Below are 7489 nucleotides of genomic sequence, written 5' to 3'. Positions count from 1 at the left end.
TTTGATCACTCAGTCTTCTTCTGCTTTAGCCAGAACGCCAATAGCTGAAATCACAGTAAAATCACAGGACCTCCAGCTTACGTACCAAGAAGACTGCGAAACACTGACTGAAGAAGCTGCAATGTACATGCAGAAATGTTAGCGTGATTGCAGGTACTGGGAATCTCAAACAACGCACATAAAACGCTGGGTGGGTGAATGAACTTGGCACAAAATTCTGGCTATTAACTTCTCTTCATAGATGCTGACCGACCTGCTGAGTTCCTCCAGCATTTTGTGTACGTTGCCCAATGTAAATGCTGTTACCTTCCCTCAGACCGACAAAGTCAATATTATTTTGATGGCTATAGTGGAAATTTTTTTCTTAGTTTTCTTCACCTCGGGATTTATTATAGGTAATGCATTATAATGAAACTGCTTATGACAGGGTGCCACAAAGGAACAGTGAGGTAAATGATTTAATGTGTGTGCTTGGGTGTTGGTTGAACAATGTATTTCCTGGGAAACTGAGCGACCTTTCACTTCTGTCCAAAGGGTGTGTTTCATGTCTCATGCAGATAATCGTGGAAATTTCCAAATGTAATGTGGCCATTTGGCCCACTGGATGCACATTGGTGACAAATGGACTTCAGTTAATTCCTCCTTCCCAACATTGGTCTAGAGTATTGTGGGTGGCAACGATTCAAATGCACATCACATATTGAATCAGGTTCAGATTCAGCATCAGCTTTATTATCACAGTGAAATACATAAAATTACCAGAAGTTACGATAACTACATAAAATATAAATAAATAGATAGTGTAAGAAGAGAGATAGTGTTCATGGATACATGGACCTTTCAGAAATCTGACAGCAGAGGGGAAGAAGCTTTAAAATAGTGAGGGCTTCTGTCTTTACCGATTTCTCCAGCAGTGAGTTCCAGACTCATTAAGTAAAAGCTTTTCTTAAAGCCCCATCCCCTCAAATAATAATTCTACTGATTAAATGAAATTTATGCTCCCTTGTTATTTCTCACTGGGAAGTTCAGTACCCTGCAATACCTTGCACGGTGAATCATTTTTCCTTCCTGCAGATTGCCACTGAAGAGTGGGCAAAGGAAGCTGTTGTCCAGTTCTGGTTGGGTACCAGGGATCACAGGGGAAGGCCGCTCAAGGCTAGAGTTGGTAAATCATTGGGAATTGGATATGGGAAGAGTTCAAACTGTGGCATGAAGGTGAAGTCCAGTTGCTGAGGACCTGTGGGTGGTGGTCAGTGATCAGCTTTTGACGGAGGAACAGTCAGGAGTCAATCTGAGGAGCACGATCATCACGGGGATCAATATACCAGAGGGAGGCATATCGGATTAGCAGATCGATACTTGTGGGGAGGTGTGTGAATTGGGTGAAGTGTGATGGGGGTCACTTCAAGAGGAACTTGAGTAAGAATTTTATTTGAAGGAGTCTCTACCTGACTCAGATTCCAACTGCTAGATTAGCATCTGCTCAGACAGATGGCCTTTATGAAGCAGGGCTCACAGGCACACTGATGGGATACAGTGCACATGGATGAAGGTCTCCAGATGTACATTCCACTCCATTGGACAACAGTTCAAGTGTTGAAATGCCCCGCTGTATTACCATCAGGAAGAATCATTCCGGACTATGCTACGTTGTGTTTAAATTTTCATTATGTTTTATTTTACATTGGAATAATATCAAGTGGTAAACAAAGGCATGACACTCCACGGCAATCATGTCTGGTATTTTTGCTGAAAGATATCATAGGTTATTCCTATACATTTTGTTTTGAGGCACAGGCAAATCCACTCTACTCTGATCTATTAAATCTCTGATTATGAGAGGTTTTACAATGCATTAACACAAAATGGAAAGTTTTGGAGCAGCAGGAAGTAGGGCAAGGTATGGTAAGGTGGGCCCCAAGGCAAACATACAGTGAGGGGTAGTAGAGGTACCCATCTGCAGCCATTTCCAGAAGGTTTCAAACCTGCTGTGGATATTCCCATTCTAGCTCCAAGTTTCTCCTTTCCAAATGCCTCTTAAATGTTGCAAATGTACCCGTTTCCTCTGGCAGCTCATTCCTGGTACTGACTGTCCACTGTGTAAAAAGGTTTCTTCTCAGGTCTCTTTAAAATCTCTCCCCTCTTGATGTGTATATGTGCTGTCTAGTTTTGCAGTTCCCAACCAGGTGCTCCAGTGTTCTCCCACGTCCCAATAATGTGTTGGTTGGTAGGTTAACTGGCCATTGCACGTTGTAAATTACCCCACTGTGTAGGTGAGTGGTATATCCTGGGAGAAGTATTTGAGAAAGTGGGAAGAACAGGAATGGGATTAACATAGGATTACTATTAATGAGTGGTTGGTGATCAGTAAGGACTTACTGTGTAGAATCCTTCAACGAATTTACTTTGTAAGGAAGTATGTAAGTACTTATTAATATCTAAAACAATGAATGTGCTGTTGGCTGGTCTATAGATGGAATGAGCTTTCAGAAATGTTTGATGCATGTAAAATAATGCCTAAAAGACACTTTGACAAACACACAGATAGGAAAGTTTCAAAGGGATGTGGGCCAAATGCTAGTCTGGTCAGTACAGGTTGGGCCGAAGGGCTTATTTTTGTGCTGTGTAACTCTGTGACTCTGGTTGGAGATGCAATGCTGCGACGAATATTGCCGGCCAGAGTGAAGTGCTGTGTGAAGCGACCCTCGTTTGGATGTTGATGTACTCGATCTGAGGGAGTGTGGTGAAGTGTAAAACAAAACACAATTCAGCAGTGGCTGTGATATGACCCAAAAATATGTTGTGTGCACAGAGGAAGTGTGAAATAAAAAATAGAAGCAATGGAGTGAACCCTTGGGTCTGCTCCACCATTCTGTAAGATTATCAACTTTTACCTCAGTGTCACTCTCCAGTAGTAGTCTTACATTTTGAGTTCTCTGCTGAGGTCAGGGGAGAAGACTAGGTCTGGTGCAAGGTAACAGGCAGCTGTATTGCTGGTGTTCTATGCTTTTACTAGATACAACATACTGCCCTTTTATTTTATATCATAATTTATTTAGAGATACAGCATGCTAAGAGACCCTTCTGGCCCAATAAGCCCATGCCACTCAATTACACCCAATTAACCAACCAGCCCATGTGTCTTTGGAACGTGAGAGGAAACCAGAGTATCTGGAGCAAACCCACATGGTTACAGGGAGAACGGACAAGCTGCATCAGAACTGAATCCAGGTCACGGCCGCTGTAATAGCATTACTCTAACAACCATGCCATTGAACCCAGGTAACTCGTGCTGTAATATTGTTACGTTAACCACTACACTATCATCCTGTTATAAAATAATGATGCCACTGTGTAAGCACAAGAACCATTGCAGGTTTAGGACATCACCTTCTGTCCAATCAGGGCTGACCTTTCGCCTAAACACCACTTTCCAGCTCCAACCTCAAATCTCTTGATCCCCTTACTGTTTATAAACCTATCAGTCTTCTTGGGGGAAGAATTCTTGTGGCTCTGGCAGAAGATTTTGTTCTTTCCCAGATAGTCAATCCCTTCTTTTGAGACTATGATCTTGGTTCTAGACATCCAAGTCAGGGGAACATCATCCCTGCACTTACCTTGTCAAACATGTAAGATCTACAAGATTAGCTCTTGTTTTTTCTAAAGCCAAGAGACTACAGAATCTGTGTACTCCTTCCTCATAAGACAAACTCAGCATTGCAGGAACAGGTCTGGTTAACCTTTGTTGCAATTCCTTGGGAAGGAAGGCTAGACCTGTACACACATTCCAGATGCAGTCTCAACCAGGGCTCCATATAATTGGAACAAGAAATCTTCCCTCTTGTACTCAAATGTTCTTGCAATAAAGTCTGGCTGACCATTAGCCTTCTTGATTGCTTGCCTTACATGCATGTTAACTTCCTGTGATTTGATTACACGGATACCTAGGTCTCTCAGGCCACCGAGACCTTTTCATTGCTCACCACTTAAGACACATTGCCCTTCTATTTCATTTCTACCAAAGTGAATTACCTTATACATTTGTTTTGACATAATATTCCATCTAACAAGTCTTTGCGAAATCATTTAATACATCTCTACTTTTAATTCATTCTAGGAAAATGGCATCACTGAAAAAGGCCTGTACTTATTGCTCAACTTTAATTGCTGCTAAAGAGGTGATAGGGAGATGTGTTGTGATCTGCTGCAGTTATTCTGCTGCAGTGCACTTGGAGAGGGAGTTACATGACTTAGACCCAATTATCATGAAGCAGCAGCAAATCAGGGTGATGTGCATCTTGGAGGGAATGCTGCAGGAGATGAACACCTCATGTGGCCTTTATCCTTCTTGGATAAAGATCATATGTGTTGCCAGAGTAGCTTATGTAATGCTCAGTTATATTGGCTCGTATATGTCTAGGGGAAATCCCACCCAGCACCTGCCTCAACGCTTCCCAAGGAGTCAGTGCTGCACCACTGCTGTCCGACTCAATCCCAAACATCAATCATCAGCCAGCACACCAAGTACGTTTTACCAAGTACACTTTATAGATATTACTAAGTCTATGAAATTAATATAAATTCGATACAGAAAAGGAGGTAATGGAAAAAAAAGAGGTGCCAGACTTATCAAAGTCCAAGTTCTTCGTGCGCAACCGTTGGAGCTCAATCGATTCCTGACGATCACCCGAATCCTGTCGACTCATGGCTCGGGACCACCCGAAGTGATTGACCGGAGCCTTTCCACACGTCCGCCGTCCTCCCTGTCTCTCCTCTGACTCCCCGCCAAAAACCCCGTTCCCACTCATATGAGACAGCATTATCATCCGAAAAAAAAAGATACATGAACACCCATTGATTAATAGCACCCTGCTATCTGTATTAACGCAAGCAAATGTCCAGCTAGAGACTTTCTCAGTATTTAACATAACAAAGAAGCATTCCCAAGTATAACATAACAAAGAAGCCATTTTAAGTTTAACATACAAAAAAGAAAGACCCCGTACACTTAGGCAAGCAATTGCATTAGATGATCCCTAAGACAGTCCAGTGGTCACAAACACCTTGTTCAATTCTGACTTCTTTATTCACACAATAATAGTCACATAATTAAAAATGTAAACAACAATGATGTTACAAGCTGTTAGTGATATTTTCATTATGCTGCATTAACCCTGCAACCCCAAAGGTAATAATATACAGGAAATCAGCTCCACATCCCAATGGCATGGATTAAAAAACAGTGATATTGTTATTACATTTTCCATATTAATACTTGGCATTGTCGGATTAGTTCAGTTGATAAGCACTGTCTTTGGAAACATGATGCAAGCCTCCAAAATATTGTTGGAGATTGTGTAAAGAATATTTAGATGCTGGAAACTCGTGGTGAAATCCATAATGTGGGCTGACATTTTGCAAGTAAGTTAATAACCCAATTATACAAATAATGTATTTGTGAAGTTTTTTTTGCCCATGTTTCTAATAATTCTTCAGAAAAATATTTGTTTACAGACTTAGACTAAATTGTGAGGTGGATTCTTGAGCCTGAGTTATAAAGATGGTGCTGAGTAAGCTGAGCAGATAGCAAGCCTAGAATATATTCCAATCATCATCTCTAGGATCAGTAGGCTCAGAGGAGAAACCACTGTAGAGTAATGTATTAACACATACAAAATGCTGGAGGAACTCAGCAGGCCAGGAGAGGAATAAACAGTTGATGTTTTGGGCCAAGACTCATCAGGACTCAAACTTAAACATCGACTGTTTAAGCTACAATTCAAAATAATGTATTGTCTACCTGAAGCAAGGTAACATCAAGCTCCTCAAAACCCAAATATAAGGTGATTAATTAATGCTGAAATTAAGCCCTTGATCAAGAATGAAAGGCGTTTCACAAACAGCAGTGAGAAGAGATCATGGCCTGGGTGGTGGGAGTCCTTGATGATGGATGCTACTTCCTTGCCACAGTGCTTCAAGTAGATGTGCTCAATGGTAGGGAGGGCTTTTTCCATGATTCACAAACCTATCCTTTACTTTTTGTAAGCTTTTCCATTCAAGGACATTGGTGTTTCCATACTGGGCCGCGATACAACCAGTCATTATACCCTCCACCATGTTTGTTAGAATTTTAGATATCATGCTGAATCTTCAAAAACTTCTAAGAAAGTAGAGGCACCACCATGCTTTCTTCATAATGACACTTTTGTGCTGAACCCGTGACAAATCCCCTGAATGATAACACTGAGAAATTTAAAGTGACTAACCCTCTCAACCTCTGATCCCCCAGTGAGGACTAATTCATGGATGTCTAGTTTCCCCCACCTGAAGTGAATAATCAGCTCCTTGATCTTGCTGCCATTGAGCGAGAGGTTGTTGCTATGGCACCACTCAGCCCGATTTTCAATCTTCCTCCTATATGCTGATTCAGCCAATGACAGTAGTGTCATCTGCTAACTTAAAATGATATTGAACCTGTGCTTATAAGTCATGAGTATGAATTGAGTACAGCAGGGGTCTAGGCACACAGCCATGTGGTGTACCTGTGTTGGTGGAGAGCTTTGAGGAAATATTGTTGTCAATGCAAACTGACTGGGGTCTGCAAGTGAGGAAATCGAGGATCCAGTTGCACAAAGAGATATTGAGGCCAATGTTTTGGACCTTATTGACTAGTTTTGAGGGGAATATGGTATTGAATGCCAAGCTGCAGTCAATGAAGAGCATCCTGGTGTATGCATTTTCATTCTCCAGGTGTTCCAGGATTGAGTGACGAGCCAAGGAAATGGCATCTGCTAATGACAGGAATTCTGCAGATGCTGGAAATTCAAGCAACACACATCAAAGTTGCTGGTGAATGCAGCAGGCCAGGCAACATCTGTAGGAAGAGGTACAGTCAACGTTTCAGGCCGAGATCCTTCGTCAGGACTAACTGAGGGAAGAGTTAGTAAGAGATTTGAAAGTGGGAGGGGGATGGGGAGATCCAAAATGATAGGAGAAGACAGGAGGGAGAGGGATGGAGCCAAGAGCTGGACAGGTGATTGGCAAAGGGGATATGAGAGGATCATGGGACAGGAGGTCCGGGGAAAAAGACAAGGGGTGGGGAACCCAGAGGATGGGCAAGGGATATAGTCAGAGAGAGAAAAAGGAGAGTGAGAGAAAGAATGTGTGTATAAAAATAAGTAACAGATGGGGTATGAGGGGGAGGTGGGGCCTTAGCGGAAGTTAGAGAAGTCGATGTTCATGCCATCAAGTTGGAGGCTACCCAGACGGAATATAAGGTGTTGTTCCTCCAACCTGAGTGTGGCTTCATCTTTACAGTAGAGGAGGCCGTGGATAGACATGTCAGAATGGGAATGGGATGTGGAATTAAAATGTGTGGCCACTGGGAGATCCTGCTTTCTCTGGCAGACAGAGCGTAGGTGTTCAGCAAAGCGGTCTCCCAGTCTGCGTCGGGTCTCGCCAATATATAGAAGGCCACATCGGGAGCACC

The sequence above is a fragment of the Mobula birostris genome, chromosome 6 (genome assembly GCF_030028105.1).
Source record: "Mobula birostris isolate sMobBir1 chromosome 6, sMobBir1.hap1, whole genome shotgun sequence".
Classification (NCBI taxonomy): Eukaryota; Metazoa; Chordata; class Chondrichthyes; order Myliobatiformes; family Myliobatidae; genus Mobula; species Mobula birostris.
This window is presented reverse-complemented; position numbering follows the sequence as displayed.